We start from the raw sequence: 27,698 nt of genomic DNA on the forward strand, positions 1-27,698 counted from the left end.
TGGGAAGTCTATTCCAGAGATAGGGCAGCCTCTGGGAGACAAAGTTGTCTCTCCAACAGATTTTATTGCTGTTGGATATAAGATTTAGGCCTTTCAAGTGGGTAATGCATGGGGATAGACTTATAGATATGGAGCATTTGTAGTAGGGCAGGATCTGAGATTGCCTTGGAGACAAGACACAGATCACCTCTGAGCAATCTGTATGATACCGAGTAGAGTGATAGTGATTTAAGCCTGTCCACATAGGACAGGTGTTGGAAGCCATGGATTCTCTTTGTGAGAAATTTCTCTGGCCTTTCCAATTGCTGTAGGTGTTTGGAGAGGTACATACCAAACGGGACATTGTACTCAATTATTAGCCTAATGAGGGAGGAATACAGAGAAGTAATAACCTCCTTTTTTCAGGATGCAGTTCCTTTACATATCAGATGAACCAAGTAAAAGGCTTTTTTGACCACTGCCATTACATGATGGTCAAATGTGAGATTGTTGTCAACCAGTGTACCCAGGTTTGTCACCACAGGTTGTGTGCTTAGGGGGGATGTTGTTGATGATGTAATCATTAGGGGCTGTGTTTCTGCTGAATGGTGTGATAATACTTTTTTTGCATTTAACTTAAGGCCATGACTTTGTGATCAGTCATTTGTTGTTGTCAGACCCTCTTGTAGCATGTTAACATCATTTGGGGAGTCAATGACAGCACCCAACTTACAGCTGCCCACAAACATAGTCAGCCACCGGTCTTTTGTCTTTACTTGTACCTCTGAGAAGTAGATGCCAAACAGTAAGGGTCCCAGGACAGATCCCTGGGGAACACCACTAGTGACAGGTCTGCTGCTGGAGGTGGAGGCACCTATTTTGATCTTGTGGGTCCTATCAGTGAGACAGTTGGCCACCCACCCAATGAGACTTATGCCAAGTTATGTTAGCTTTTCAATAATGACCAAGTCAGGTATTGTGTCAAAGGCTTTGGCCAAGTCAAGGTAAGCTGTTGGTACTGACTTTCGCTCATCCAGGGCCTGGATAACAGTCTCAAAAAAGTCAACCAGGTTCAACAGGCAAGATATGCCTTGATAAATCCATATTTGGTGGGGTCAAGTGCTTGTAGAGTGCCTATATCCTTCTTTATGAAGTCCATAATAATACACTCCATGGATTTACAGATCAGAATTGTCAAGCTAATGGGGTGATAGTTTCCAGGGTCAGTAGTGGCACCACCTTTATGTAAGGGGATAACAATGGCAGTTCTCCACTCTGCTGGAATGAAGCCTGTACTTAGGCTGTGGTTGAATAGAGTGCTCAATGGCAAAGCTAGTTCTTGCTAGAGATGGTGCAGAATACAGCCTGGGATACAATCAGGTCCCATTGAAGCTGTGTTCTTTGTCTTGGGTAGGGCCTTTAACACTTGATCTATGGAAATGTGAGGTGCGGGACAAGTATCAGGGATGTTGAATGGGACGTTGGGGGGGAAGGGGGGAGTTTGTGTTGAACCTATCTGCTAGAAGATTGGCTATGTCAACAGGATCAGTGTAAGTAGTACCCTTAAGTACTAATTCAGAGCAAACATGGCTTTGCCATGGAGGTTCCTGATAACGCAAGAAGTCTTTGTGGTTTCCCTTAGTTTTGGAAGCTAGTTTCAATTCATAATTGGCTATGAAGGTTTTTACTATTGATTTAATTTGCTTGTTGAGGCTAGGGAGGGAGTTTTTCCAAATGGGAATTTGTGCATTTTTACCCCTGGACAACAGTTTCTTCCTTTTGTTGTAAAGCCTGTTGATAGAGGATGTCCACCAGACAGGTTTGTGTTTCCTTGAGGAGCAGGTTTTAGTTCTGTTGAGTATGGCTGAGTCCATGCAGTTGTACAGGTGCTTGTATACTGCACTGGCATACTGTTCAGTATAGTTATCTGCATCCTCTGAGGGGGGAGGTGGTGTGACGCTATTGATATCCCCCTTAGGAGGTTGTAGTCAGTTTCTGAGAAGTTTTTTAAACTGGTTACGGCTGGGGGGGCTTAGGCATGGAAGACACTTCGAATGAGACAGACCGATGATCTGACCTCACCATGGAAGAACTTACTATGAGAGTGGCGCAGCAGTCGCCCATGTTATTGAGAACCAAGTCAAGAATGTTATTTCCCCTTGTGGGGGTATGAGACAAGCTGGTCTAGTGCATTATAACTGATGAAGTCAAGGAATAATTGGGTGAGTGCATTAGTGCAGGAATAGTTCACCCACTCTGTGGTGGGGTAATTGAAGTCACCAAGGATCAGAGTGTTAGGGGGTACCTTGATGGAGTCAAGTAGGTCCAGGTAGGAGGAGTGGGTGTCCTGAGTCATGGAGGGGGGTCTATAGCTGGCTATAACTTGGATGGGTGTTTTGCCAACTGTCAGTTGCACCTGAAGTAGTTCTAGTGCATCATGCTGGCAAACCAGTCTGGAGGTGTGCTTTACATTAAGTTGCACTATATTCCATTATACTGCATTACATTACAATACTTTAAAAAGTAAATTATATTACATTACTTTAAACTAAATAAATTTACATTGCATGATATTATATTACATAACTTTAAATTACATTACCTTATATAATGTTATATTACATTAATTTACATTATATTGCATTACATTATATTACATTACATTTCACTATAGGTTCATAGGTTCATAGGTAGGTACTAGGCTATCTGCCTGAGGGCATTTATAAGCCTAGCTAGAGTGTGTCGGCTTTCGCCGCCCCATTGATTAATTAACTGATCCTCTGTCAAGCAGAGCCAATTAAGTGATCCCAGAGGTGCATTTTCTGTTACCCATCTACTCATCAAGGTTTCTCTTGAAGAGTGTTAGTGAGGGGCTCTGCCTGATGTAAGTTGGAATTTTGTCCCAAATCATGGGGACTCTCTGTGATAGGAATCTATCCCTCCAGTATGTTCTATTTATTGTTGTGGTGAGGTTTAGCTCACTAGAGCACGTGGCTCGTAGTGACTTGGATTTCTTTAGGTGGAGCATGTCCATCAATTCTGAGTTGGACATGGCTTTGTAAGTCAGGCAGAGATCACCTCTGAGTAAGCGATATGCCACTGAGTACAGCCAGAGTTTTTTAAGTCGGGTTGCATAGGACATATGTTTGAGGCCAGTAATCCTCTTGGTGAGGTACTTTTGTGGTCTTTCCAGCTGTTGGAAGTGTCTTGTGAGGTGCATCCCAAATGGGGCATTGTACTCTATGATGGGTCTAATGAGTGACGAGTAGAGGGGCACTATAACCTCTTTATTTCTAGATGCGAACCCTTTAGTAATTAGATGGGCCACATAGAAGGATTTCCTAACTTCTTTGGCAATATGATTGTCAAAGGAGAGATTACTATCTACCTGGGTCCCCAGATCTCTTATTACCTCTTCTGTATTAAGGGGGCTGCCACCTATGTGGTAATTCGTGGCTGTTTTGTTTTTCCCAAACAGGATGATTATGTATTTTTTGGCATTTAGCTTGAGACCATGACTTTGACACCAGATGTCCGTCTCAGTAAGGCCCTTTTGGAGGATGTCATCTCAGCCGGAGAGTCAGTTATGGCTCTCAGTTTGCAGTCATCTGCGAACTTGGTTAGCCATAGTCCTCCTGTATTTGCCTGTACTTCTAAGAAGTATATGCCGAACAGTAGGGTTCCCAGGACCGAGCATGGCAGGACACCATTTGTGACTGGTTTAGAGTCGGACCTGGAGCCCGCTATTCTTATCATGTGAGTTCTGTCTGTAAGCCATTTGGCAACCCATCTCGTGATATAGGGGTTTATGTTCAGGCTGGTGAGCTTTTCTGTAATACCCGAGTGGGGAATGGTGTTGAAAGCCTTGGTGAGGTCAGGGTAGGCTGTGTGAACCACCTTTCCCTCATCTATGGCCTTGGTGACTGTCTCAAAGAAGTCAACCAGGTTTAGTAGGCATGATCTGCCCTTAAGAAAGCAGAACTGGGCCGGGTCAAGTGTTTGGAGGTTCCCAATGTCTTTGTTAATGAGTTCCATGATGATGCACTCCATAACCTTGCAGACCAGGCTAGTCAGGCTTATGGGGCGATAGTTACCAGGGTCAGTTGTGGCCCCTCCTTTGTGGAAAGGAATAACTGCTGCTGTGTGTCATTCTATGGGCACGTAGCCCGTGGAGAGGCTGAGGTTGAACAGCGTGTTTAGGTGGGGGGGTTAGTTTGTTCTGTAGTTTGTGCAAGATGCAGCCTGTGACACCATCTGTCCCATTGACGCTGTGTTTTTGGCTTTTGAAAGGGCTGTTTTCACTGTGCGTCTGTGATTTTTGGGACACTACACTTTTCTGGTATTGTTGTGGGCCCTTTTGGAGGTGAGAGGGGGTGAAGTTTGCACTGACTCTATCTGCCAGGATGTTGGCAATATCGGTAGGTTCCGTATATTTTGTGATATTTTGTACTAGCTCAGAGCATATCTGTGAGTTGCCACTTAGACTCTTAACATAGCTAAAGAAGGCTTTGTGGTTATCTTTTGAATCCTTGGCTATTTGTCTTTCGAAGTTAGCCATGGGTGATTTCATGAGGGACCTTAGTTTCTTACTGATACTGGTCAGGGATGTGTTTCCTTCTTGGGATTTGCTTTTTTTCTGAACTAGTTTCCTCCTTCTGTTGAATAGCCTGTTTATTGCAGGGGTCCACCAAACTGGTTTCCTTCTCTTAGAGGAGTGAGTCTTGATTTTGCTAGGGATGGCACGATCCATGCATCCTTGTAGGTGCTCATAGAGTGTATTTGTAAATGCTTCTGCATCTTTGGAGTGTTATCCTTTAGTGTGGGGGCTGTGAAACTTACCACCTCTGCCTTAAGTAAGGTGAAGTTTGCTTTAGAAAAGTTTTTTACTGTGGTTTCCTTAGTTGGGGGTGGTGGTGGGGTGTGGACATCCAGAGTGATTAGTTTATGGTCTTATCTAACCAGTGACGGGTTGACCTCCAGTGTGGTACACCTGCAGCCCATGTTAGTGATGATCAGGTCCAATATGTTTTCACCTCTGGTAGGGGAGTTTACCAGCTGATCCAGGGCATTTGAGTTGATGAATTCCAGGAAGCGCTAGGCCTGGGAATTTGTACTCGAGTAGCTTTCCCAGTGAATGGTAGAGTAATTGAAATTGCCCAATATCAGGGTGTTCGGCAGGACCTTCATGTTTTCCAGTGTCTCCAGAAAGGTGGAGTGGTGGTCCTGGGTCATGAAGGGTGATCTGTAGCAGGCCACAATTTGCATTGCAGATTTGCCTGATGTTAGTTGCACATGTATGATCTCAGAGGTATCATGTTGTGCCACTAACCTGGAGGTGTAGGTATCCTTGATGAATATGGATACACCCCCTCCTTTTATGTTTCAGCCCATGTTCTGTGGCCAAAACGTGTGGTATGAGTTGTAGCCCGGTAGTGCTGGGGTGCTGTTTGGAGCCTTGAACCAGGTTTCAGTTACTGCACAGATATCAACGTTCTCCATACTGAGGAGTGCTTCAAGCGCATGCATTTTGAGATTTAAACTCCTGGCGTTGAGTAATATAACCCTCAGTTTTTTGTTAATTATGCTGTTTACGGAGGTGGGTTTGACTTTTGAGCCTTGCCTAAAAAAGGCACTATGGGGGCAGCAAGAGTCTTGGCCAGTATTCGAAAGCCTAGGGGTGACAGGTGTAAGCCGTCTCTTGCGAAGCAATATGGCTTGTCGTGCATGTCGTCCCAGGCTGACAGACACTGGATCCCCTTTGAATGATACCAGAAGCTTAGCCAATTGTTGAAATTGATCATTTTTTCTTTATACTGAGGTATCATTCTTGGGGAGGGCAGGATGCTACTCAGGGTCAGGGTCATACCCACCTGGGCTACATGATCAGAGAGCTCTTCCATGTCTCTTTTCATGTAGTCCAGGGAGGTACGTCTCAGGTCATTCACACCAACATGAACAATGTCAGAGTTATATTTGTACTTGTTCTGGAGTGACCTGAGTGCTTGTGTTATGTGGCAGATTCTGGCTCCAAACAGGCAGCTAACAATAACCTTCTGCTTGTCCAGCCTAGTGAGTGGGACGTCAGTATGCCTGACTATAGAGTCACCTATTACTAGTGTGTTAGGTATGTTATTTCGCCTTAAGGGCTGTGATTGTGCGGCACACTGATTTTGTGTTATATGTGTTGTCTGGTTTGTGACGGGAAGTGCAGGTTGTTTGGGTGTCTGCTTTGGAGGTCTCTGATGCTTTTGCAAGTTTTTATTTAGAGCCCCCGAGTGTGGTTTTGTGTATTTATGTGTATTTTTTGCCAGTGCTGTTTTAGTAGGGCTGTGTGTGGCTGGACTTGTGGTGCAAGTGTTAACCTTCTCCTCTTGACTGTCTGTTCCAGTCTTAGGTGGAGACAGCTTAGCTACCAGTTTTGCTGTATAATTGCATCTCTCGCATATGTTAGTGTTTTATGGTAGGAGGAGAGGGTTGTCTGTGTACATGAGGCAGTTGTAACATTGCCTCAGGATACCCAGATTCACCAGCTGGACTGGAGAGTGCACCTGAAGTTGCCCTTTGGTCATGCCTGAATAGTAGGGTGAGCTGCTTAGTCGCTTGGTTGGTGAGGGGTGAATAAAGAGCCTTGCCCTGCTGTGCAATCAGTGTCAGGGTATATTAGTGCTTGCTATTAGGTCTGAGTGAGTGCTGGGCTGTAAGATGCTTTTTGAGTGCTTAGGTTGAGAGTTAGACTAGTTTCAAGGGAAAAACTGAAGAGGAGACTTAGTGGAGCCGGGAATAATTTAACCGTAGCTAACCGGCACTGCCAGGTGCACAAAATTGTGCAAACACAGTTTTTATAGTAGGGAAATGAAAGAGATAGAAATTAGCCTAAAATGGTCAATAAACTACTAACTTCTGGGCTGGAACCACTCCTCCAGGAACAGATAGGTTGCTCAAAGCTCCCCAATCTCACAGTTGAACAGAGAAACTTCCTTCTATTCAAGTAAGGTATGGGCAACTCAGAAACTAGTATCACAGCCCTGAATTCAACTTTTAAATCACAATAAATGCTGGAAAATGTGCGTTTAGGTGGAAAACAGTTAAGTACAGCAAGAAAGTACAGAAAACTGATACTTAATCATTCCAAAGTCTCTCTTGTAAGCTAGAAGGCTTGTATCAGTTTAAGGCTTTCTAGTGCTACCCAGTAGGTTAGTTACAGGAAACATGGGAAACAAGTGCAGATGTGGTCTTTTAAACCAGAAAGTTGAAAGAGATGGACAAACTGTGCAAATGGTCAATAAATTACAATTTCTGGACCAAGAACCTCTCCTCTCATGGTAGACAGGCTGCCTAGTGCTTACCATTCCCACTGATAAGCTAGAAGGCTTTCCTCTAACATAGAAAGGCTTGCGGGGCTCAGACGCTTACCAACAGTCCTGGATACAGCAACTCTGTATCTGCACTAGGCTAGTTACAGGAAAGGTGGGAAACAAGAGCAAGTGCAGCTTTTAAACCAGAAAGTTGAAAGAGATGGAAAAAAACTGCCCAAACGGCCAGTAGCTACAATTTCTGGGTCAGGAACCACTCCTCTTGTGGTAGATAGGCTACGTAATGCTTACCACTCCCACTGATAATCTAGAAGGCTTCCCTCCAACACAGAAAGGCTTGGGGAGCTCAGAAGCTTACAAAGAGTCCTGGATACAGCAAATCTGTACCTGGACTAGGCTAGTTACAGCAAAGGCTGGGAGCAAGTACAAACGTAGGCTTTTAAACCAGCAAGTATATATTACATGATATGATATTACATTATTTTACATTATATTATGTTGTACTACATTGCCTGACATTACATTTTTTTACATTTTATTACATTATGTTACACTACGTTACTTTACATTACATTATATTGCATTATGTTACACTATATTACTTTGCATTACGTTATGTTACATTACATTATATTACATTACTTTACATTATATTTCATTACTTTACACTACATTACTTCACGTTACTTTTTGTCACATTATGTTATAGAACATTGCTTTATATTGTATTATATTATATTACATTACATTATTTGCATTGCATTACATATTACATTATATTACATTAAGTTATGTTAGATTGTTTTACATTACATTACATTAATCTACCATACATTGCATTTATATTACATTGCTTTATATTACATTACTTTATATTACATTACTTTGCATTACATTGTTACATTATATTGCTTTGCATTACTTTACCCTACATTACATTTCTTTACATTACGTTGTATTACTTTATATATTGCATTATAGTACATAACTTTACACTAGATTACTTTACATTACATTAGATAATGTTATATTGCATTGCTTTACATTACTTTACATTGCACTACATTACTTTGCATTACTTTGCATCCCATTGCATTACTTTGTATTACATTATATTGTATCACATTACATTACATTGCTTTATACTACATTACTTTGTATATTACATCACATGGCATTACATTGTATTACATTATATTGTATCACATTATATTACATTAATTATATCAGTGGCGGATCCAGGAATCTGCAAAAGGGGGGGCGTAGATGTTCAACGCTTTCTGATCAATGATTTGAGTGTCAGCTATTTGTGAAGGCGTCATCATGATACAGATTTCTTCAAAAGGGTATACACATCTCTACAATAATGCAACCCTTATCTGTGACTCCAACAGAAACTTAGCTTGGCAATGAACTGCTGCGATCTCCAGTATTTCCCACTGGCAACACAGTGATGGTCTTGTCTCTAGCATGTCCCATCAGAACATCACTCCTATAGAGAAGCCAGCAGGAGCCTTAAGCCACTAACTGAACGGGAGTCAGCTGGGATGTACTTGGAACTTTATCCCACTGATCCAGTGGAACTGGCACAAAATGGAACCAGAGATTATGATAGTGCAAAAATAAATAAAAATATAAAGCCAGGGGAAACTGTGACTTTAAGTAACACACACCATCAGGCATAGGTAACCCTTCTATTTTTCCATATTTTGCTAAAATACTGTTACATACATGTGGTCACAATAAAGTAATTACAACTAATTTTGCTTTATCATTAAACATTTAGCACACAAATACAGTAGTACAGTACAGCACCATTCAATAAAGATATGTGAACCACCTAGGAAACATGTCAAAACTACCCAGCGGGGTGATGCCACCATGCTCAGATTCACTGCAACTTGCAGCCAGAAAACAAACGACACAGACAGACATATACACACACACTGTGGATTCAATTCAACATGAAAAAGCATTTTAGGTAATTGCAGAACTGTAATACAACATTAAATGGAATGTGTTCCCTTGTTCAGAGTTTCTAACTGCATGCTTCATAATGTGTTTCACATCACAAATGTCAGTAGTACATCCCTCACACACACACACACACACACACACACACACACACACACACACAAAAGATCAAGGGTAACACAGATCTTCTTCTGAACCCTAACACCTTTCACCTGACCTTGAAACTGGGAGGGCTACATGAGTCTTGTCCTCTTCTCCGCGGAAGACAAAAACACACTGTCCAATCCAGCTACCTCACCTTCTCCTCTCGCATGTGACTGTCACTGCATGTGCAGCACAGTAGCATCAGCCTCACCCACCTGCAGGAACTCTGCTAGTGCAGCAGCTGTACCGTGTTAGTACCACACCACATTGTGCAGCACAGTAGCATCAGCCTCACCCACCTGCAGGAAATCTGCTAGTGCAGCAGCTGTACCGTGTTAGTACCATACCACATTGTGCAGCACAGTAGCATCAGCCTCACCCACCTGCAGGAACTCTGCTAGTGCAGCAGCTGTACCGTGTTAGTACCATACCACATTGTGCAGCACAGTAGCATCAGCCTCACCCACCTGCAGGAACTCTGCTAGTGCAGCAGCTGTACCATGTTAGTACAACACCACATTGTGCAGCACAGTAGCATCAGCCTCACCCACCTGCAGGAACTCTGCTAGTGCAGCAGCTGTACCGTGTTAGTACCACACCACATTGTGCAGCACAGTAGCATCAGCCTCACCCACCTGCAGGAACTCTGCTAGTGCAGCAGCTGTACCGTGTTAGTACCACACCACATTGTGCAGCACAGTAGCATCAGCCTCACCCACCTGCAGGAACTCTGCTAGTGCAGCAGCTGTACCGTGTTAGTACCATACCACATTGTGCAGCACAGTAGCATCAGCCTCACCCACCTGCAGGAACTCTGCTAGTGCAGCAGCTGTACCGTGTTAGTACCACACCACATTGTGCAGCACAGTAGCATCAGCCTCACCCACCTGCAGGAACTCTGCTAGTGCAGCAGCTGTACTGTGGTAGTACCACACCACATTGTGCAGCACAGTAGCATCAGCCTCACCCACCTGCAGGAACTCTGCTAGTGCAGCAGCTGTACCGTGTTAGTACCATACCACATTGTGCAGCACAGTAGCATCAGCCTCACCCACCTGCAGGAACTCTGCTAGTGCAGCAGCTGTACCGTGTTAGTACCATACCACATTGTGCAGCACAGTAGCATCAGCCTCACCCACCTGCAGGAACTCTGCTAGTGCAGCAGCTGTACCGTGTTAGTACCATACCACATTGTGCAGCACAGTAGCATCAGCCTCACCCACCTGCAGGAACTCTGCTAGTGCAGCAGCTGTACCGTGTTAGTACCATACCACATTGTGCAGCACAGTAGCATCAGCCTCACCCACCTGCAGGAACTCTGCTAGTGCAGCAGCTGTACCGTGTTAGTACCACACCACATTGTGCAGCACAGTAGCATCAGCCTCACCCACCTGCAGGAACTCTGCTAGTGCAGCAGCTGTACCGTGTTAGTACCATACCACATTGTGCAGCACAGTAGCATCAGCCTCACCCACCTGCAGGAACTCTGCTAGTGCAGCAGCTGTACCGTGTTAGTACCACACCACATTGTGCAGCACAGTAGCATCAGCCTCACCCACCTGCAGGAACTCTGCTAGTGCAGCAGCTGTACCGTGTTAGTACCACACCACATTGTGCAGCACAGTAGCATCAGCCTCACCCACCTGCAGGAACTCTGCTAGTGCAGCAGCTGTACCGTGTTAGTACCACACCACATTGTGCAGCACAGTAGCATCAGCCTCACCCACCTGCAGGAACTTTGCTAGTGCAGCAGCTGTACCGTGTTAGTACCACACCACATTGTGCAGCACAGTAGCATCAGCCTCACCCACCTGCAGGAACTCTGCTAGTGCAGCAGCTGTACCGTGTTAGTACCACACCACATTGTGCAGCACAGTAGCATCAGCCTCACCCACCTGCAGGAACTCTGCTAGTGCAGCAGCTGTACCGTGTTAGTACCACACCACATTGTGCAGCACAGTAGCATCAGCCTCACCCACCTGCAGGAACTCTGCTAGTGCAGCAGCTGTACCGTGTTAGTACCACACCACATTGTGCAGCACAGTAGCATCTGCCTCACCCACCTGCAGGAACTCTGCTAGTGCAGCAGCTGTACCGTGTTAGTACCATACCACATTGTGCAGCACAGTAGCATCAGTCTCACCCACCTGCAGGAACTCTGCTAGTGCAGCAGCTGTACCGTGTTAGTACCACACCACATTGTGCAGCACAGTAGCATCAGCCTCACCCACCTGCAGGAACTCTGCTAGTGCAGCAGCTGTACCGTGTTAGTACCACACCACATTGTGCAGCACAGTAGCATCAGCCTCACCCACCTGCAGGAACTCTGCTAGTGCAGCAGCTGTACCGTGTTAGTACCATACCACATTGTGCAGCACAGTAGCATCAGCCTCACCCACCTGCAGGAACTCTGCTAGTGCAGCAGCTGTACCGTGTTAGTACCATACCACATTGTGCAGCACAGTAGCATCAGCCTCACCCACCTGCAGGAACTCTGCTAGTGCAGCAGCTGTACCGTGTTAGTACCACACCACATTGTGCAGCACAGTAGCATCAGCCTCACCCACCTGCAGGAACTCTGCTAGTGCAGCAGCTGTACCGTGTTAGTACCACACCACATTGTGCAGCACAGTAGCATCAGCCTCACCCACCTGCAGGAACTCTGCTAGTGCAGCAGCTGTACCGTGTTAGTACCACACCACATTGTGCAGCACAGTAGCATCAGCCTCACCCACCTGCAGGAACTCTGCTAGTGCAGCAGCTGTACCGTGTTAGTACCATACCACATTGTGCAACACAGTAGCATCAGCCTCACCCACCTGCAGGAACTCTGCTAGTGCAGCAGCTGCGTGTTAGTACCATACCACATTGTGCAGCACAGTAGCATCAGCCTCACCCACCTGCAGGAACTCTGCTAGTGCAGCAGCTGTACCGTGTTAGTACCACACCACATTGTGCAGCACAGTAGCATCAGCCTCACCCACCTGCAGGAACTCTGCTAGTGCAGCAGCTGTACCGTGTTAGTACCACACCACATTGTGCAGCACAGTAGCATCAGCCTCACCCACCTGCAGGAACTCTGCTAGTGCAGCAGCTGTACCATGTTAGTACCACACCACATTGTGCAGCACAGTAGCATCAGCCTCACCCACCTGCAGGAACTCTGCTAGTGCAGCAGCTGTACCGTGTTAGTACCACACCACATTGTGCAGCACAGTAGCATCAGCCTCACCCACCTGCAGGAACTCTGCTAGTGCAGCAGCTGTACCGTGTTAGTACCACACCACATTCCTAGACCCATCTCCTTCAGTTTTACATCAGCACCCATTTTTTGAAGAATAAAAAGTATAAAACTTTTAACATCAGAGTCTGACGCAAAATCACCTTAAACTTTCTGAAATTAAGCCACCATCAACAACTCACCCCAACGACTCTAACAAAGTTCATTACTATTAGAAGAATGTTGAGTGTATGCACTGTGTGCAGCAGCTTAACAGACTCACACAACACCTCCCTTTTGTATACTATATAAATTACTCTAATTCTACATACATACATGCATACACACAGACAGACAGACACACGTTTGAAGAGAATGAGAGAGGGAGGGGTGCATATATTTACACATTTTCTATAATAGATTATGATGCTTCTGTCTTGTTATTAAACAAACCTCAATCCACCAAAACACATGTGGAAATGCAAAATTATGACAAGATAGATTTACTTGTAGTACTTAAACAATAAAGAAAACAGAATTTAGATATTAAATGTCAGCCACCTCTGAAATAAATGTTAAAAGTTATAATGAATAATAGTTTCCTATGGGAGCAACCCTACACGTTATTTATTAAACCACTAAACCTCAATGAGTTATAACAAGGAAAAGATGTTGTGCTCAACACTTTTCAAGCCACCATAAAGATTTAACAATTTACTACTCAGTTCAGTTTTTCAAACTTTCTAATTAAACTATGTGTAACAGTGGCCATAGCTTACTCTAAATAAAAGTCTGCCTTGCACCTGGTACTAAACAAAATTCTTTGATTTCCCATTTTTTATGAAAGTATATACACATTTTGAAATCATTACCTTTTCTTCTGAGTCTTTAGGTTCAGTGAAGAATAAGAAGGTCAGGAAATAAGTTAACCGTGGTGGAAGGCTCCCTCTGAAACTTTTAGGTTTTTAAAGTGCATACTGGTAAAGATGACAATCTTCAAAATCTATAAACTTAAATTGAATTTATCCCAGCTTTACTGCTTTTAGTATTTCTCTCAAAACTGCAGCCACTATGTTGGGCTATACCATGTAAAAAACAAATGTAAGGGTGACAGCATAATGTTAATATACTTTGGCTTATGTCTGAAGGCAGTTTAGTTTCAAAACATCCCTATATTCCCACAGACTACATGGGTCATTCCAAGTGAACTGAGAAGCACGGTGGTTATCAGAAGGGGAAGGAACAGGGGCTGCCTTAGCACGTGTGTGTAAATTCAGGTTAAAAAGTAAGTTCACTCATAGATTTATACTTAATTAGAATAAAAGCACTGCAGTAAGAAAATGCAATGTTTACTCGGGGAATCACAGTAAATCGGGACAGTTCACCCATAATTGACCAATTACAGTTATTTTACAGCCTGATCAAAACATCTAAATGATAAAATTTTGTTGCCCATGTCCTACCTGTTTTTGTATACACAAATACAGCCGGTGATTGTGCAGATCATTAGAAGTAGTTGTTGCTCTGTCTATATAAATGCCAGTAAAGGCAGAGGAAGCATAAATAAGAGCACAGTTCATTCATTCTTTATGTGTTTTATTGTAGAAATGATGAATGATTTCTGTTGAGTGACATGCTTTAATTGTTCAGATTGTCACAGGCAAGCTGTCTTTATGTGCTTTTCTTTTTTCATAGCAAATGCAAGTGACAATTTCTGCCGTGAATTCTTACTGACGAAATTAACATTTGCAAACCTGCTCGCTGTTATGACAAAGAGTACAAACTCTGTGTAAAATCTGGTTTCCTGACAGAGATTAAAAAAATACCTGCTAACAAACCACAGTTACACACTGTACTGTCAACTCTGTAGCGATATAATACAACTCCAAAGTTTGAGCTTTCTGTTTGGTCCCACCTACCTCGATATTGGCAAAGAATAACAGAGCCTCAAACCTCTGTGGTGCTCTGTCAATCATTGTATACTTCAGCAGAAAGCTCTGAAATTAAATATGTGTTTCCAGTAGCTGTTTAGGTTAGGGGATGAAAAGTCTGCATATGTGGGAGATGGGATAAAGAAGAAACAAATGTCAAAGCAGTACCCGTAAGCAGATGTAATGCATGTGGATTACTTTTAGATGGAGTAAAAAAGTACAGTAAAAGGAGTTCAAGAAAAGCAGCTGAGCACTGACTAATCAGAACACAAGCATCCCAACTATTTTAGTTACTATTACTGGATCAGCTATGGATACATGTAAAATGCATTAACTTACATAATCTCTTGTAACAAATAAATGACTGTTTTTTTAACAAAAATAGAGGATTATGTCAGCCCCTCCTATGCAACAATATAAAGAAGTTCATTCAACACTCAACTGTAATGATTTTCACAAATCTTTCACAGACTAAAATGTGTCATTATTTAATGACTTAAGTCCTAAGTCACTTGCCAGAAAAAAAACACAAATTTTATGAATAGCAGACCAAAAATATGAAGCAAAAATCTGGACACTGAGAAAACCTGGAAGGTTAAGAAGTATGTAAACAAGTACAGTGACTTTCTTTAATGATAAACGATCATGTTATGGTAATATAAATGATCAGTTACAGGTATATTTGCTAATGCAATAACGTAATTGGAAGATTAAAAGAAAATATATATATATATATATAGCAGCATTTACACTTTTCCTTGTATGCTAATTATGCCAATCTGTGCAAGTCCACAGATAATGTATTGTTCATAGGTTCATACTAGGCTATCTGCCCTAGGGCATTTATAAGCCTAGCCAGAATGTGTTTGGCTTTCGCCACCCATTTTAAATTTATTTTGCTATTTTATTTTGCCCCTGCGCCCAGGCCTAAATCCGCCACTGTTAACCATTGCTTAAGGGATATCTGTCATCCATGTGAAATTGCATTATAGGCTACTCTTGGATATTTTCAAATTCTATAATGAAGGGCTAGCTTAAAGGAATCTTGAATATCAGTCCATCAATGTTCAGTAATCTCCTTTATATATTTCATGCCAGATTTATTTATTTTGATTATGTTTAAATCAGCTGGGTCAGTTGGCTTAAAGTTTCTGCCTTGAAAATGTTGATTTTGGTATCAAGCATCTCTAAATGAATAATCTCGGAATCTAATAAACTTAAATGTGTAGCACACTCAAATCTCAAATGGAGTTTGCTAGCAGACAAAATGGTTGTTGCTTTAAGGAAAAGGGAGGTTGTGAGGGTGTCAGTTAAAATAAGGGGGGTGTAGTCTTGAGGTAGGCATAGATGGTGCGTAATCTGTGGGTGTGGAATATAAGGTAAGGTTAACTCACTCAAGCCTGAAGTACCTATTTTGAATACTTCTTGTTCATACCCATACCTCTATACTGTGTCCAGAACTTTTTTATGTCTGGCTTCTTTAAATAAGTGACTTACCAGTTAATTGGCAGTGTTAGAAAAAAAACAAAATGGCAGTAAAATTGTTAGCCTAGGATTTCCTGCAGTGGAGAAATTAATCTCTGTTGGTTCTTCTTGCTAATATTTGAATATTTATGATCATATTTTCATAAATGAGAGACCTGCATTTTATTGAGGTATATGGTGTGAATACCAATGTGGTGGACAGGGCAATTCATTGAAAATGCTAGTTTTATCACACTATACTGGAAATATTGCAAGCTGTTTGCTAGTAATTATGAAAATAAGCAATATTTCCATTTACTTAATACTTCATAAAACAAGTGACTTCTAATATGTTGTATGGCATTACGTGAATTGTTAGATGTTGAAAAAACTGTCTTTGATATTTGTACTGTAAGTTGTAGATCTGGAGAGTTATCAAGTATTATTTGTATTGCTGATTATAAAATTAAGCATATGTTTTCATACTTCTGTAAATATCTCAATAAACATGCCTTTTCCAGGGGGTTTCTTTTTTTATGTGAAAGCCCATGTCTGATTAAAAAGAATGTTCTAACAATATATGTCTATGTAGTAAAGTTTTCAAGATATGGAAATTTGCCTCTGAAAGTTTAGAAAAAATATAATTTGGGTCTGTGTGCATTATAATTTATTATATTTATGGAAACCATATGAATGCAGTAACTATTCTAACTGTAAAGAATACTTCTTACTGATGACATTGCTATTTGTACCATTTTTAATAGCTTTTATTGTTCACAGAATCTTTGCATTCATTTATCTTATGACTTTTAAGTTTATTTTTCAGAAAATGCTCTGAAATGCAAGAGGTGTGTAGGCTACTGGAGGTATGGCATTCGGCACTACCTAACCAGGAAAAGACGAAAAGACAAACATTTCAGAAACTCAGTATAAATTAAATATAAAGTTAAGCAATTGTTTATGTTATCACAGCCGCACACTATATCCTTGTTTATTAAAAATTACAGTATCCTCTTTCGGGAGGAAAAAATATTTAGACCTATCACTGAAAAATGATAGATATCCCATTCCAAGGTATTTTGAAAAAAATATTTTCTGTATTGTAAATCTGGGACAAAATGTTGAAACTATAAACTGCAGAAGTATATTAACAGGATGAGAGCCTGACTAGGTGGCAAGGATGACACAAAAAATAATAGTACACTTGGATAAGGCTCTGCGGATCTGATGGTATACTGTAGTGAAGGCACCAGCAGGGGACAAAAGTTAAGGGCTGCTGCCATAGCACCATAAGTCACAAAACAGCAGACCATGGCACCATAACTCTCAACCCAGGGACAAATCTCAACATAATCCGTGACAAATCCAGAAATAATCAGGGAGAATAAGGGACACTTTTAAAATGCTAGAACTGTTAACTTGGGACATTGACAGAATAAGAGAATGTGAATTAATATAGGTTTTAAAGTAAAATAAGCCTATAGCTCTAATTTACTGTCATTATTTATTAAGTTTAATTTACCACCTTTTCTCCAAGAGTCACACAGGTTAAGCAGGATTAAGAAGGGCACAGCAAAAACTGGAGTCAATATCAAAGACGTCCCTGAAAATTTGGGACAGCTGAGAGATATGCATGGCACCATAAGGCAAACATATAGTTAGGCAGACACCGTGCACTCCAATTATCTCAAAAACAGTAAAATGTACAGAGCTCAAAACATCAATAATGTCCAGACAAACGCCTATAATTGAGATATGTGCAAAGCTGTTTAAGATCTCATCAGGGAAAAATCATGATGATGGTACAGTAGCCTAAGAAAGCTCCACGGACCTGTTATGTAAGGTGGTGTGTGTGGGTACAAAGTTGGTTCGGTCAGTACAAAATGGAAATTTCTGGCAACACTTGCCGTGTGCTGGACCAAAGCAGTAGGCATGCCCAGCACAGCCCTCCCCCCATCAACTTCACAAATACTTAGGCTACTCGAGATAAATCGTAAACAAAGTTAGTAGGAGCTCCGAGATGTGAGCAGAAAAATGTGAACTGTGAAGCACATCTAAAGTACTACCTCAAGCGCAATGAATGAAAGAACTATATTAAATACTAGCTTTAACTTCTTTCTTCACGTTTATCATAGCACAAAGAGAAGCAAAGAAACATCTCTTAAAGCACTCTGAATTTAGGCACTTATTATAATAATTCAAATGTAGCCGAATGCGAATTATTTCATTCACAGTGAATGACGCGCTGAATTAAAAACACCGACAGAAAGAAGAATAACTTACTTTAACAGTATCCATAGGATGACCTGCCAATACAAGACCTATCCCTCCAACTCCTCCAGCAAAAAAGTTTTTAATAGGACTAACTTTCTCAGTCTTACTCATCGTGTTTCACGGTTTTTCTTCCAAGAATTCATAAAAAGCTTCTGGGTGATGGGTAGCGAAGAATGAAGTGTGAGAAACCTCTGCACAGAACAACCCAGCTATACAGTGAAACCCGCAAGACGTTTGCCGGTTTTCCTGTGCTACTTCTTCTCCTTCCTCTTTTTTTACTTCGTATTAGACTCTTTCCATATAAAATAAAATAACATATAATATGTAAGACATGTGCAAAAGCCGATTCAGTGAAAAAGTACAGCAGAGCGCCAAACGAGGGATACGCATGATTGTACCACTTTGGCGGGATTTCTTCAAGACTTGCCTAAGGAAATAAGGAAAATAAAAATTACCTCTGATTCACTGATGTTTTATTCTCACTTGAGAATTCCTGGAACAAGGTCTTCGGGATCAAATCAAATCTGCACTTTTGGCTTAACCACTACTACCAAGTGCTTCTAGTAACTGGGGAATCCACTCTATTCGAAACTATCAGCAAACACAAGTTCAGGAAACTACAGTCTGAGATGCAGTTGGAGAACTATTGAGGAGTGTAGAAAAGGTCACCTGGTTGAAACCTCCAATTGTATCTCCCGATGCATCTTTGACGCTAGCAATAAAAAAAGTGCTGGGAAAATTAAACGGAAAGATACTGTTTTGGCAGCACAACAGATTTCTATAGAAGAACAGTGCATTTCCTTTTTTAAGCCACAATGAATAATGGCTTTAAAAAAAGGGGAGGCGCGCGCCCCTGTGCCCAGGCCTAAATCCGCCACTGTATATTACATTACTTTACACTAGATTACTTTGCATTACATTACATTGCTTTACACTACATTACTTTTTATATTACATTGCATTGCATTATATTATATTTACATGGCATTGTTTTATATTGTGTTACATTATTTCACATTACATTTGTTTATATTGCATTACATTACATTGTATTTCTTTGCATTACATTATATTATGTTACATTATTTCACATTAACATTTGTTTATATTGCATTATATTACATTACATTGTATTTCTTTGCATTACATTATATTATGTTACATTATTTCACATTACATTTATTTATATTGCATTACATTGCATTGTATTTATTTGCATTACATTATATTATGTTACATTATTTCACATTACATTTATTTATATTGCATTACATTACATTACATTGTATTTATTTGCATTACATTATATTATGCCACATTGCATTACATTATAATACATTACATTATATAGTGTTGTATTACATTACTGTATGTTATATTGCATTGTATTTGCTCAGTGGCAAATATGGCAGTGAGACTATACAGTCTAGTCTTTAAATATATTTAATATTCAATTGCCCTTTATCTACCTGCTTCATTCCCTCATGAATACTTTGGGGGATTCCTACTCTACAGTCCATTCTATGGGGTCACAACCCTCTCTGTGAAGATGTATTTTTTCAGACATCCAGACAGTAGTTAATTCACATAATCTGCTGCCGGTTGCTTTTCCCCCACTCTTCCTTTCTTTACTTCCTGCTCAGGATGATTCCCCCACATCCCTGATATAATCTTGTGCACCAGTATCTCTCCATGTGTCTAAAGCTGTAGTTCATCTAGTCTCTTTGTTATACCCTTTCTCCTTCCCTCCCATATCACTCATGTTCCTAGTGGCTTTCCTCTGGACTTTTTCCATCAGATGTCCAACCATTGCATAGCCTCCATAACTGCAAAACACATTCAAGATGTGATCTGACCAAGGAACTGTATAGTGGCTACCCTCCTTAGGATATACCCCAGCATTTCATTTACTGCTATCAATACCCTCTGATTCTGTTCCCAGGGGTCCAATCCAGGTGCAATGAATACTCCCATATCCTTTTCCAGCCTTGTAGTAATCAGTTCCATTCACCCTAGCAGATACTTTACAGCAGGGGTTGCTGTGGCTTAAATACAACACTTTCAGTTGTTTGCAATGAACCTAGGCGGCCACTGTTTTGTCCATTTGATCAGCCACTCTGTGTCCTTCCTTTGACTCTTCTTCCTACATCTACTGCAGCAATTATCTTTTTGTTATTCATGAAGAGGTTAATCCTTCTCTGTCATTCCTCAAATTTGTCTGACACAAACACACTGAGAACAAACTGGACCCAGGATTGGCCACTGGGGTTCTTCAGTAGTTACCTTCCCTATTCATGATGTTGTCCCAATCATCACAATACTTTAAGTTGTACCCATCAAGTATTCAGCAAATTCCTCAATCTTGGCCTCTCCCAAGCCATTATAGTTTTCCTGTCAGCCACGTGTGTGGGACCACTTTCCACACTTTAGTAAAATCCACATCTAGTGGTGCTCCTCTATCAAGGGTACCCGTAAACCAGCCATAACACTACATCAGAGTTGAATAAAGCCCTAAAAATATCAAGAGGTCACCAAGATGATCACAAAGGCAGAGAAATGGACAGCAGTCACTAAAAGCTATCAGAAGGCAGTCATTATACCCCAGATTTTCTCATTTCCCATTTGTAGGCTGAGGCTGCAGTTCAAAGACTGCTACTTCCAAATTTCCTTTTCTGAAATGTGTCTCTCTGAAACCACTCTGGTCCTGCTTTTTACTACTTGAGCTTTGTTCTTCTGCCAGATCAGTGGTGACTGCTGTCCATCTCTCTGCCTTGGAACTCACCTTGGTGACCTCCTGCCATGTCTTATTATGTTTAAAGCCCAAGATCAGTTTCACTATAATATGATCTCTCTTTCTCCTTGCCAGTACTCTTAACCCACTTGGAGACTGGGTTTCCGACACCAAAGCTATCTTCTCTGTGTCCTGACTGGCCTTTATTTCTTTCCATTTGTACCCCATTTTCTTCCTCCAGGTTCTCTGCCCCAGACATCTTCACTACCTGTGTAAGTTGTATTCCTCCAATGTCTACACATAATAGACTTTTTAAAATCATTTGTGTATTTTATTAACATGCTCTGCAAAGAAACACTGACAGATTATTTTTTCCTTTTATTGATGCTCACCTTTCTCATTGCTTATCTTTTGCTTTTAAATTCAGTGCTGGTTGGATCAAAGATGACACAGTGCTGAAATGGTGAGCATTTCTCTCGCACCTCTGTTAAACATCCATCTCATTTCTGGTTACAGTATGCCCCTGTATTCATGCAGATTTTACTGAATGCTCCAGTTTATGCCAACAACCTGAATACACGTAGGTAGGTGAAGTTTGGATCTGCTGAGTGAGAGTATTGTGTGTGTGTGTGTGTGTGTGCGTGCGTGCGTGCGTGTGTGTGTGTGTGTGTGTGTGTGTGTGTGTGTGTGGGTGTGTGTGTGTGTGTGTGTGTGTGTGTGTGTGTGTGTGTGTGTGTGTGTGTGTGTGTGTGTGTGTGTGTATACGTGTGTCTATGCATGCATGTATGTGTAAAGGTATGCGTGTCTGTCACACATACATGTTTGTGTGTGTCTGTGCTGGTGTGCTGGCAGATGATTGCAGGCAATTGCTTTTGGTCTGAGATCACTGGACATTGCAGTTATGGATGTTTTTAATTTTCCTGACTATTGCGAGATGACAAGGTTGGTATATATAAAGTAGCTGGAGTATGTGGTCGCGTGTGCATCTCTCAATATTGGGGATGCACCCCATGAAAAAATGCACTTTATTTCAGTTTTGATGAGCTGTATAGTCAATGAAATTTCATTGACTGTATGAGTTAGAGCAAAGGGCATTCTTTAATGATTCATACAGTCATATGTGTGGGGGAAGGTCTTTGTATGGTGCATGTTTGTGTGTATGGAATAGGTTTCATTTATGTACTTGTGGCAAGCTGTAATGTGATCTGCATATATAACTTGTACTAACATTTTTGTTTCAACATCTGGGTCATTGCTGAAGAAGTCACTTGAGTAACCTACCTACCTACCCACAGAATAAGTAAATAAAAAATATCACCCTGAATCTATTTAAGAAGATTAACTGTTCTTCTTTTCACAGTCTCTGTTATTCAGTAACATTTGCATTGGCCAGTATTGAATACAAAAACGTAGATGTCCAAGCAGTCTAGTGATAGCTGTTTTAATGTCATTGATATATATGTATAAATTTGCATAAATATATCCCTTTTTATCCATAAAATACTATACCCACCCCTACCATCAGCCTGACCATGTAGTTCTCACACTGAGCCCCCCATCTGGGTCGTTCATTAACCCATCCCACCTCATCTTCCAGCCTGACCATGTAGTTCTCACACTGAGCCCCCCATCTGGGTCGTTCATTAACCCATCCCACCTCATCTTCCAGCCTGACCATGTAGTTCTCACACTGAGCCCCCCACCTGGGTCGTTTATTAACCCATCCCACCTCATCTTCTTCTCTACAGCATGCTTTTAGAAGATACTTATTAGTAAACAATCTTTATTTTCCAGGCACTTAGTCATCATGCTCACCTAGAGATTTGTGATGTACTACAGGGTATGGGTTGGAGGAGGGGGCAGATCTTGGTAGCTGGGTGTGATTGTAGGTGTGGAGTGGCAGTGAGAAGTGGGTAGGTAAGGCCCCTTCCATATTTTACGGTGTACCCTAATAAGTTCTATTTATGCCTACAGAAAATAGAGAACATCATCTCTCATTTTTTGTCAGGGGATTGCCATCCTCCCAAATCACCCATGAGATCTTTGCTTCTTCCCCCAACTGTACATAGCCATATCTGAACATTACTGTTCTTTTAATCTTAGCTTACTAGTAATTATGTTCCAGCTCCTTCTTACCCCAACTAGAGGTAGCAACATCCTTGACCTGGTCATTGCTAACATGGGCGACCATTGCTCTACACCAATAGTCAGCTCCTCCCTGGTTAGATCCAACCACAAACTAATCACCTTGGAAATCCACACCCCCCCACCCCACAAAAACAACCACCATGAAAAACTTCTCCAAAGCTAACTTTGGGCTCCTAAAATGCCGAATCATACACCAATGCACTGTACGAACACATGCACAAATGCATGGATCTCGCCATACCCAATAGAACCAAGAAGCTCTCCTCCAAAAAAAGGAAGCCAATCTGGTGGTCCTCTGCCATAAACAAACTCTAAAACAGAAGGAGGAAACTAATGTGGAATAAGGTGAAGTCCCAAGACTAGAAAAACTCCCTTAGCCTCAACAAAAAGTTGAGATCCCTCATCAAATCCTCTAAAGCTAGCTATGAAAACAGCATTGCAGCAGATAGTAAAGACAACCACAAGGCCTTCTATAGTTATGTAAAGAATCTCCACAGCAATATCCAGATTTGCTCTGAGCTACTGCACAATGGTACCTCCTATACCGAGCCATCAGATATTGCCAATATACTGGCCGAAAGATTCAGTGCCAACCTTAACCCTCTCTCCATCCCCCAAAGGACCAATCACAATACCAGTAGATTGCCAGGCACCCAGTATTACTGCTGCACAGGTTAAAACAGCACTGTCCATGGTCAAGAATGAAGCTTCTATGGGACCTGACAGTATCCCTGGCTGTGTTCTACAAGAACTACAGAGTGAATTGGCACCTCATCTGTGTGCCCTGTTCAATCACAGCCTCACCTCAGGCTTTTTCCCTACCGAATGGTGCACTGCTACAGTCATTCCTCTGCACAAAGAAGGAGCAACTACAGACCCTGGTAACTATTGCCCCATTAGCCTGATGAGTCTGATATGCAAAGCTATGGAATGCATCATCATGGACCTAATAAACAAGGATATAGGGAATCTCCAAACTCGGGATCCCACATAGTTTGGTTTTGTGAAGGGTATATCATGCCTCCTCAACTTGGTCAACTTCTTTGAGTCAGTTGCCAGAGCTGTGGATGAAGGCAAGGTGATTCATACAGCCTACCTTGATCTGGCAAAGGCCTTTGATACCATTCCCCACTCAGGAATCATAGAAAAACTCGCTAAGCTAGGCATCAACCCCTATATCACTAGGTGGGTTGTAAACTGGCTCACAGATAGAACCCACAGTGTGAAAGTAGCTGATTCCAAATCAGACTGCTGACTAGTCACGAGTGGCGTCCCACAGGGTTTGGTCCTGGGTCCTCTCCTGTTTGGTATCTACTTCTCTGAAGTCCAAGCCAACACAAAGGGACTCTGACTGACAACGTTCACAGATGATTGCAAGTTGGAAGCGATTACTAACTCCCCAAGTGATGTTGACATCCTACAGAATGGCCTCACTGAGACCAACGACTGGTGTCAGAACCATGGGCTTAAGCTCAATGCCAAAAAAGGTGTCGTTATCCCCTTTGGGAAAAACCCAGTTCCCATGAATTACCACATTGATGTTAGTCCACTGAATGCAGAAGGCATTATAAGAGATCTGGGAACACAGGCTGACAGCAACCTCTCTTTTGATCACCACATTGCCACTGTGGTCAGAAAGTCTTTCTATGTGGTACATCTCATTACTGACGGTTTTGCTTCCAGGAAGAAAGAGGTCATTGTCTCCCTCTACTCTCCCCTCATTAGGTCAATCATCGAGTACAATGCCCCATTTGGTATGTACCTCACTAGACACCTGCAACAACTGGAGAGGCTGCAAAAGTACCTCACAAAGAGAATCTTAGGCCTTAAACACTTGTCCTATATGGACAGACCCAAAAAACTCCAACTATTCTCTGTCTCATATCGCCTACTTAGATGTGATCTCTGCTTGACTTACAAAGCCATGTCTGACCCAGCTCTGTTAGAAATGCTGCATCTAAAGAAATCCCAATCCTTCCGCACCACATGCTCCAGAGACCTCAACCTCATTTCTACAACCAACAGTACATGCTGGAGGGGCAGGTTCATAACCCAGAGACTACCTATGCTATGGAATAGACTTCTACATGTCAAGCAGAGCACCTCGCTGACCCTCTTCAAGAGAAATCTTGATGAGTGGATGGGAAATAGAAAATTCACCCCGGGATAACTCCATTGGCTCTACTTGACAGAGGCACTGAGAACTAAGGTCAGGTGGCACGATGCCAAGGTAATCCTATGTCTAGGCTTGTAAAGGCCCCAGGGCTATTAGCCTAGTACACACCTATGAACCTATATAATTGCTCTAAGTATATCCATGTACTGCCAGCACACATGCATATAAATAAAAAAGGAACTAACAATATATTTTAACTATTTTTTTGCATACTTCCTAAAAGGTAATAAGAAATCTCTGAACAGGCCAGGTACATCATGACTGACTTAATATTAACTAATAAGAAATATCAGTGCAGGTGCATCACAACTGATCTTTTAACAAACTGATCAGTTGTGTCAGTACAAAAACGACTTCATGCTGATAATACTCTGACTACCATTAGACTATTCATTCTTTTTTTAAACAACTTTTTATTCATTTTAAAACAAAGATTGTAGAAAATGATTTAAAGATAATTAGAACAAAAACATAACTATTTAAATATGTCAACAACTAAACCAATCATTAAAATTTATCAAGTAAATCACATAATTCTGACCAAAATCTAAACTGGTGAGTAATATTCAAAGTTCTCATTTTTGGCAGTTGATAATTCTTTTTTACGGACATTTTTTGCTAAATTAATGAATTCAGTGAAAGAAAGAGTAGTTTTACATGTCCAATTCTTTGTGAAGATTTTTCTTTGTGACAATAGGAGGTACTTCCAGCTTTGCCAGGGAAAAGTAGGGCAGTGGATGTAAGACTTGTGCCAGCACAGCTAGCTGGAATTTTGTAAATAATTGTATGTCATTTGTATATATATGATTTCTATAAATGCTTGTGCTGAAAATGTATTTGTGAGCTCTGTTTGTGTTAATTGTGCTAAAATGTATCAATAGTGCACCCTGCTGAAATGAAGAGAAATGTGCATGCATTGTGGTATCTGAATTAAATGTATGTGTTTTAATAGAGAACACTAGTACAGCAATGGTTATTTTAAGAAAAATAAGAGACATGTAAATGAGCTGTTAAATCATTAAATGGCATCCCAGAGTGCTGAATAGGACCAGAGATGCTAGGTTTGGGAGCAGCCATTACCTGTTAGCTTTTGTAAAGAAGGGAAGAAGTGTTGTAAGTGTCTATGGCTCCTAGGCATTGTCATAAAAGCTCTAAATGTGTATTGTAGCAGTCTGCTAAAGTCCTATCTCAAACATCAAATGGAGATACTGTGAGAACCTAAATTCAGGTGACTTGATGAGATCATTCTGTAAGTCATCTTGGATATTATATTTTACAGGGAGTAATCTCAGAATATAGAGTATTCTATCTGGGAGACTGACTAGAAAGACTGCTCACATATTTCATCTTGCTTTGCCCAAGTAAGTTACTAGGGAACAGTAAAATTATCTTAGATTCAGTCAGGAATATAGTAAAGCTTAGTTTAAAGATTGTTTTTCTGTATTTGTATGCGTCTGTCCATCAATGTTGTTTTCAATATTTTCTGTGATTTGAACTCTGTGGTTTACTGTGAATATATATTCAGTATTTTCATGTTCTTTTATTATTTATTATTAAATATACTTAAACTTTTCATTGTGACTGGTCCTTTTTAGAAAGTATTAACCATTGGAAGTACTTATATTTATTTGGTGACACTGTGTTGGCTACTCCAGAAGGCCTTGCCATTTTGGTGAACTGCTACCATTTGTATTAGTATTAATATTACACAGTGTAATTGGATACCCTTTTAAGAGCCTTATAGTAACTGACTGGTGGCAGTGATAACTACCCTATAGTCTGGACAAAGTTGGTAGAGCGGGTTATCTGTGCCAGCCTTTTCCAGGTGTGTGTGTGTGTGTGTGTGTGTGTGTGTGTGTGTGTGTGTGTGTGTGAAAATTAAATATTAAAGAGTGTGTTTGTCAGCTACTTGGGGCAGGGATACAAAGCACTGGGTTTATAGAGAGGGTGCTGGAGGACTTGGCTTGGATACTCGGCTGAGGGCCTAACCCAACAGCTGTACCAGTGGGGAGTCTTATTGAGGGTTTGGAGGGAGACAGATATAGAAATCCAGACCCTGAGCTGAGTGTATTCACCATTTGCTCTTAAGGGAAATTGTACTTGATGCAGAGAGCTCTGCATATGGAAATACTGAGTATATCCATTTGTATTACAAGTGCACGTCCCTCTCCAGTGGCAGTGGTGAGGATTCAGGCTCTTTGATTACTGGCCCAGCATGGGGAAGACACATATTGGTGCCCATCAGCAGCAATGGTGGGCATCACATTCTTGCTATAGCTAAAATGGACCAAAGGAGAGACACCTGCATCCTAGGAACAAAATCTGGAACTGGAGCATTATATAT

The sequence above is a fragment of the Protopterus annectens genome, chromosome 13.part0 (genome assembly GCF_019279795.1).
Source record: "Protopterus annectens isolate FY-2018-M chromosome 13.part0, PAN1.0, whole genome shotgun sequence".
Lineage (NCBI taxonomy): Eukaryota > Metazoa > Chordata > Ceratodontiformes > Protopteridae > Protopterus > Protopterus annectens.